Here is a 7,339-nt window from a genome sequence, read left to right as displayed (position 1 = left end):
TCTCAAAATGTTCTTAAGATTATCGTAGGAAACATGTATGATAAGGCCTATTTAATTACATGTAGCCTATGCACAATCTTTTGTATCAACGTTGCCCTAGATAAAAATGATTACATTCCACAGCTCTAGTGTGGTGGCTAGCTAACTACTGGGAGCTCAACTAAGTTGTATTTTAATAGACTATCATATCTAGCTATCTGCTGCTAGCCTGTATCACATCCAGTGATGCCAGTAATGCGTTACATAGTAAGGCGCTACTCTAATCTGACTACTTTTTTCCAGTAAAGAGTAATCAAACGCGATACTGTTTTAGTCATTTTCCTTAGTAAAAACCAACAGCTTTTTCAAAGCAAAAGAGTCCAGCATTTTATTCAGCAGCCCATTTCAAATTCAAAGATCGCAATATGAGAGAGAGCGACCTGCAGTAATCAGATTACTTTATCAAAGTAACTGTGGCAACACTGATCACAACCATACCGGTACATGCTGGTGATTCCTCTTCCCCTTCACCGTCACCGTTCTGACGTTCTACTTTATCTTGCGCTGTTTTTCGGTTTTGCGCACTACTTTTATATTACGAGACATTGCTGTCACACAGTGGCGGAGCCAGGACTTTTTTTTTATAAGGGTGGCCGGGCAGGGGCCAGCAACCATTCTGCGGTGGCACAGAAATCTTTACTATTTCAACATAAAAATTAGTTTGGGGGGCTTACATTATAGCTAAAGTTTAACCTGCTCAGTCATCTTGGTTCTGGTTCTCAAAAACCCAATAGCTTGTTCTCCATTGTTGCATCGTTCATGGATGAGACATGCAGATAACTACATAGCCTAAATTATTCAATCTTTATTGAATTTTATATAATCAATTAACTCTTCAACAGTTCTGAGTTATTCTGTAAGGACTGTTTCTAAACCTTGCAACGGTAAAGACTGAATGTTAGTAAAGTAAAGACTTTCTATATTAGTTGTCAAAATAAATAATTGCAACAGTTCTGTCAAAAATTAAACTCAGTAAAAGAAAAAAAGTGTGTTCTCTATTGAATTCCTATGCAAGAATATGAATTTATTTAAATTATATAATAAGGACAGAAGTCAACATTTTATTTGATGCATTTAAATATTATACATTGCAAAATAAGCGCCTATATTTCAGTATACAGTGCTCACATTTATTTGAGCATTAAAAAAAATCATATTATCAGCGTATGCCTTAGGCTATATTGCTATATTACATGGCAGAATATTTTAGCACATTTTCGCGTGATATTCAAGAGTTTGCTTGTCTCGGAATCTAGCAGAAGTGTCAACAGTTTTCACATACGTCTTTTGAGGAAACATAATTTTACCGGTGAGGGATTATTGCGGATTATTGAGCGGTCACACCGCTCCGCTCCGATCTTTCTCGTCAGAACACCCTTGTATTGACAAATGGTCGGGTTTAAATCGGGCTCATAATTACAGTTAATGTGTCGGGCAGGGCCGGGCTCAGACAAAATAAGGGGCTCGGTGGGTCGGGCTTGATTTTTTGAGCTCTAAACTCCGACTATGGCTGTTGATTGCAGGGTTCGTTGAGTGAGAGGGTTTGACTGACATTTTTCGAGCAGGACTTGCAAAGCCCGTATGTGCATTCAACGCGATAAAGCGTAATTTTAAAGGGACAGCCAACATATTATAAAATCCGGTTACAATATTTCCCGGCATCATCGGGGCCCTCCCCCAGCCCGGGGCCCTGGGCTTAAGCCCAGGTAAGCCCGTGCATTAATGCGGCCCAGATGAGGATATATGCACATATATGAAACATATATGCAGTTTATATGCACATATATGAAACATATATGATAATATGTATGCTGCATATATGCACATATATTCCACATATAGGTAAAATTGAGGTGCATATATGTGCATATCCGGCCATATAGGTCTCCTGTATTGCTTCTTTATATCCACATATAAGCCATATAAGATATGTCTCAGCTCATGGCAGGATCCGGTCATAGCTCAGTGTAATTTTACAGGTTATGGTCTGTATTATTTGTTTTGTTTTTTGTTTTTACAGAATTTTCCTGTTTTTTCATTATACAAGAAATGCCTGGTGTTTTACAGATATTCGCTGTAATTTAAATTTCGACTATTAAATTTACAGGAATTGCTTGTATTCTGGTAGCCTATTACATCTGTTGTTTTTTAAGAGGCATTTTTACAGAATAATATGTAATTTTACATAAAAGTGTGATTAATATTTTACAGATTTTTTTCTGTAAAATTAGACGAATGTAAAAGTAAACGAATGTTTACCTACAGAAATCAGCAGTCATTCAACATGTTTTACTTACCATTTAAGATAATGTGTTGGTTAGTGAGCTGTTTTAGGCTAAATAATAGTATTTGTACATTAGGCCTATACATATTAGTCAAACTATAAATTGGATTGTAGCTACTAATCTTTTAACCTTGTCTTGCAAAAAAAAAAAAAAGAAGCTAATTTTGATAATTTTTGACTAATTCTCCCCTAAATTTCCTAACCACATCTATTCATGTACATTTGATGGGTTTCCAAATCCAGTTGCACATGCAGCTGTGTGTGTGTGTGTGTGTGTGTGTGTGTGTGTGTGTGTGTGTGTGTGTGTGTGTGTGTGTGTGTGTGTGTGTGTGTGTGTGTGTGTGTGTGCGACGCAGTTTCAAATTTGCTGCCGGTTAATTTTCCGTTATTCACGCCCACAACAGTTTGCGGAGAGGTAACGTTACAGTGATGTTAGAGCGGGTGATTTGATTTTATATTAGGCTAAGCTACACTCGTGAAGTGAGTCGTGAGATTAACTGGATCGGAGCAGCCGTGAGCAGGATCTCGGAACTATATGAGGAAAAATAACGCGCCATTTCAGCGAGAATGTCTCGGCAACTACAGCGACTTTTGACAGCGGCCATCATATCAACCGATCACTGGGCGGAGGTAAGAGTCTCATTCTATGATATTTATATCGTGTGGCTGCACATTGATGTTGTTAGTTGTTTTAAAGCTGTTGTTAACATTTCTAATCGTTGTTCAGTCACATGACTGGCGTTGAGAGTAAAACAATGAAAATTATAGCAGTTCAGGCCTCTTTCAATTTTCCATCTGTTTAACCAAAATTAACTTAGCTATTCATAAAGTTTGAGAGGTTGTGTGTGGTAGTTATGTTACCGTCATTATATCTTTTGAAACAATGAACTAACGTTATCGATTAACTATAGACCTATATATAGCTGTGGAAAAATTAAAATATATTATATTATCATCGATCCAGATGATTGGACAGTGACGTTACACCCCTAGAGAGTTATAGGATGCAGCTAACGTTAAGTCAAAGTAATATAATTTAACTTTAATTATAAATACTGTAAATTTAGCTCAGCTTCCAGATCACATTAGGTTGAGGTTTTTGGTCTCAGTAAAACATGCTGGCATGTTTTAATTAATGTAATAGTCCTATTTTTTTATTTGTATTATTTATTTATGCTCTTTTGTGTGATTTCAGGTCCTGTGGAAAGACTGGAGGTCTACAGCAGGCGAGCATTGCAGGTGTGGAATAAGGGCACTGTTCTTCTCATTCAACAAATTCTGTTTGCATCTTATCATGCAGCTGTTTTGAATAGTATTTTGTTATAATTGCAACTAGAATAATTCAGAAACATGGCTTTTCCTATCTCTGCTATCCTGACACATCTCTCTACTAGGGCTGTGTATTGCCAAGACTCTGGCGATACGATACGTATCACGATACAGGGGTTACGATACGATATATTACAATATTGTAAGAGAGGCAATATATTGCGATATTTCTTTTTTGTGTGCTTTTGTTTTTTATAATTTAAAAGAATAAAGAACACAACCATAAGCCTAAAACACGAGACAAAGTATTTTATTTAATTAATACAGTATAATTTATATCACTAATCATATGCAATGTGCAATCTAAGTTAAGAGGAATGTAAAGTGACAGCAGGATTCTTTATGTGTAAATGTTTTAAAGGTTCACAGTATAGCAGTGGCTATTTAACAACAGGAAGTGCAGTCCATTTCATGACTGAATGACTGTTTGTTTTATATTTAACACAGTAGCCCCGATCACACAGAACGTGTTTTTGCAGCGAGAAGCCTTTTTTGAATGGATTTCGTTTGGCAGAGAGCGTTATGTGCCCTGGGCGCCTCGCGTTTAGACCGATTGCTGCGCCTCGCGTTTTTGAAAGAGCAAGTAGCCCCGATCACACAGAACGCGTTGAAAAAAATATGAAGTTGAAGTTGAAAAAAAGTCCACTCTGAGCGGAAAAGCGTGCAACATCATCGCGCTTATGTTCTGTTGTCCAATCGAATGAATGAAGCGGCGGACCTTCCGTTGTGTTGACCGTTACAGTGATTTGACTGACAGTACAGCTGATTCGGGGGTTGCCTAGAAACATTAAAGCGCATCGAACCTGAAAAACGTGTTCTGTGTGATCGGACCCTAAAGCTGTTTTCTATAAAGCAGTCTATTGTATAAAGTGCTGTTTCAAGAACTGAACTGCAGAGCTGGTCATCATATCCACATCGCTGTTATCTTTCGTTCTCCTGCCACCGCTGTCAGTTTTGGTGTGTGTTTATTTTGTTACTGAGAGGAAAGCGTGCAGGACATTCTAACGAAACGCTTCTCAGCAGCGCAGGTGACATCAGGATGTTAAGCGAGCTCTCTGTTTCAATGTGTTTCCCGAGGATTAGATTATGACTTGGCCTATTTTGCAAACAAAATGATTCTTGTCGATTTCCTTAGTGGCTTCTTTATAGCTGAAGCCAACATGAGTCCACACTTCAGCTCTGTGTACTGCAGGAGCAGAATAATGCTATCGTCTTCAGAGCTGGGTTTGCTAATGTAAACACTAGCGATGCACTTTCACCGTGCGCTTCTCCGGCTCCGCGTCCGTTATACGTTCTGAGATAACACTGCCATCTAGCGGTCGGGTGTTATACAGTCTGTGGTTTAAACCGAACACAAAGCCACGAATCTTGGATGTAAATAAATAAATATATAAATATCGATACAGCGTTTTTGAGAATCGATACAGTATCGCCAAACATAATATCGCGATATTCACGTGTATCGATATTTTCTTACACCCCTACTCTCTACCCTTCATTCCAGCGGATGATCAGCCGGTAGCTGCTCGCATCTCAGCCTGCTTGATGGAAATTTCCGACCGTCACCTGGATGACCTTTACCTTCAACTCAACCTCGCCAAGACGGAAGTGCTCGTGGTTTCAGCCAGCCCTACCTTTGTGTTATAACTGATCAGTTAATCTTCACAGACCACATTGCTAGAACTGCCCGATCTTTAGATTTTCCTTGTACAGCATTGGGATGATCAGGCCATTCCTATCGAAACATGCTACACAACTCATCCAAGCTCATGTTCCAGCCACTGGCATCAGTGTTTGCTGATGCACTGTGAAGACTTGCGCTGTGAAGGCAAATGGCGCATTGTGGTGCCATCCCAAAGAGGCACAAAATCACTTTCACAGACCTTTATCTGGACTGTTCCATGCTGGTGGAATAACCTGACTAACTCCAGCCATTTTCAGGAGACCACACATGACCCATTAAAACTAGCTCTTTTCTGTTTAACAAAACTGCTAGACTAACTAGAAATTGTCACTGCACTTATTGCTGCTTCCATACTCTTCATTTGTAAGTAAGTAAGTAAGCTTTATTTCTATTGCACTTTTCACAGACAAAAGGTCACAAAGTGCTTTACAAAATTAAAATATACACATAAAAGATATACACATACACATAACATACAAATATACATAAATACACACAAACATACAAAACCATAATTGCTAATTAAATGCTTGTCTAAAAAGATGCGTCTTAAGGTGTTTTTTAAAAGCTTCCACAGAGTCCAAAGCTCTCAGGGCTAATGGAAGAGCGTTCCAGAGCCTTGGAGCCCCTACACAGACGGCTCGGTCACCTCTCGTTTTAAAACGTGTTCTAGGAACAGTTAAAAGGTCTTGGCCTGAAGACCTCAAAGAGCGACCAGAATTGTATACATGCAGTATATCCTGGATATAAGAGGGAGCTTGATCATGCAAGGCTGTGTAAGTAAAGGTTAAAATTTTAAACTGTACTCTAAAACTAATTGGAAGCCAATGTAGAGCCTTAAGTAAAGGTGTAATATGTGTTCGCCTGTTGGTAATATGTGTTCGCCTGTTGGTAATATGCGTTCGCCTGTTGGTAATATGCGTTCGCCTGTTGGTAATATGAGTTCGCCTGTTGGTAATATGCGTTCGCCTGTTGGTAATATGCGTTCGCCTGTTGGTAATATGCGTTCGCCTGTTGGTAATATGCGTTCGCCTGTTGGTAATATGCGTTCGCCTGTTGGTAATATGCGTTCGCCTGTTGGTAATATGCGTTCGCCTGTTGGTAATATGCGTTCGCCTGTTGGTAATATGCGTTCGCCTGTTGGTAATATGCGTTCGCCTGTTGGTAATATGCGTTCGCCTGTTGGTAATATGCGTTCGCCTGTTGGTAATATGCGTTCGCCTGTTGGTAATATGCGTTCGCCTGTTGGTAATATGCGTTCGCCTGTTGGTAATATGCGTTCGCCTGTTGGTAATATGCGTTCGCCTGTTGGTAATATGCGTTCGCCTGTTGGTAATATGCGTTCGCCTGTTGGTAATATGCGTTCGCCTGTTGGTAATATGCGTTCGCCTGTTGGTAATATGCGTTCGCCTGTTGGTAATATGCGTTCGCCTGTTGGTAATATGCGTTCGCCTGTTGGTAATATGCGTTCGCCTGTTGGTAATATGCGTTCGCCTGTTGGTAATATGCGTTCGCCTGTTGGTAATATGCGTTCGTCTGTTGGTAATATGCGTTCGCCTGTTGGTAATATGAGTTCGCCTGTTGGTAATATGCGTTCGCCTGTTGGTTATATGCGTTCGCCTGTTGGTAATATGCGTTCGCCTGTTGGTAATATGAGTTCGCCTGTTGGTAATATGCGTTCGCCTGTTGGTAATATGCGTTCGCCTGTTGGTAATATGCGTTCGCCTGTTGGTAATATGCGTTCGCCTGTTGGTAATATGCGTTCGCCTGTTGGTAATATGCGTTCGCCTGTTGGTAATATGCGTTCGCCTGTTGGTAATATGAGTTCGCCTGTTGGTAATATGCGTTCGCCTGTTGGTTATATGCGTTCGCCTGTTGGTAATATGCGTTCGCCTGTTGGTAATATGAGTTCGCCTGTTGGTAATATGCGTTCGCCTGTTGGTAATATGCGTTCGTCTGTTGGTAATATGCGTTCGCCTGTTGGTAATATGCGTTCGCCTGTT

At 40.0% G+C, this 7,339-nt stretch overlaps 1 long non-coding RNA gene across 1 annotated transcript; it reads left to right on the top strand.

The window, feature by feature from the left end:
- The first annotated feature begins 2,936 nt into the window (after positions 1-2,936).
- LOC137049741 (uncharacterized) lies at positions 2,937-5,657 on the top strand. Its single transcript, XR_010899701.1, has 3 exons — positions 2,937-2,953; positions 3,519-3,562; positions 5,157-5,657. It is a non-coding gene; the product is annotated as an uncharacterized lncRNA (long non-coding RNA).
- Positions 5,658-7,339: the final 1,682 nt, after the last annotated feature.

Source organism: Pseudorasbora parva, chromosome 2, assembly GCF_024679245.1.
Source record: "Pseudorasbora parva isolate DD20220531a chromosome 2, ASM2467924v1, whole genome shotgun sequence".
NCBI classification, from domain to species: Eukaryota; Metazoa; Chordata; class Actinopteri; order Cypriniformes; family Gobionidae; genus Pseudorasbora; species Pseudorasbora parva.
This window is presented reverse-complemented; position numbering and strand designations above follow the sequence as displayed.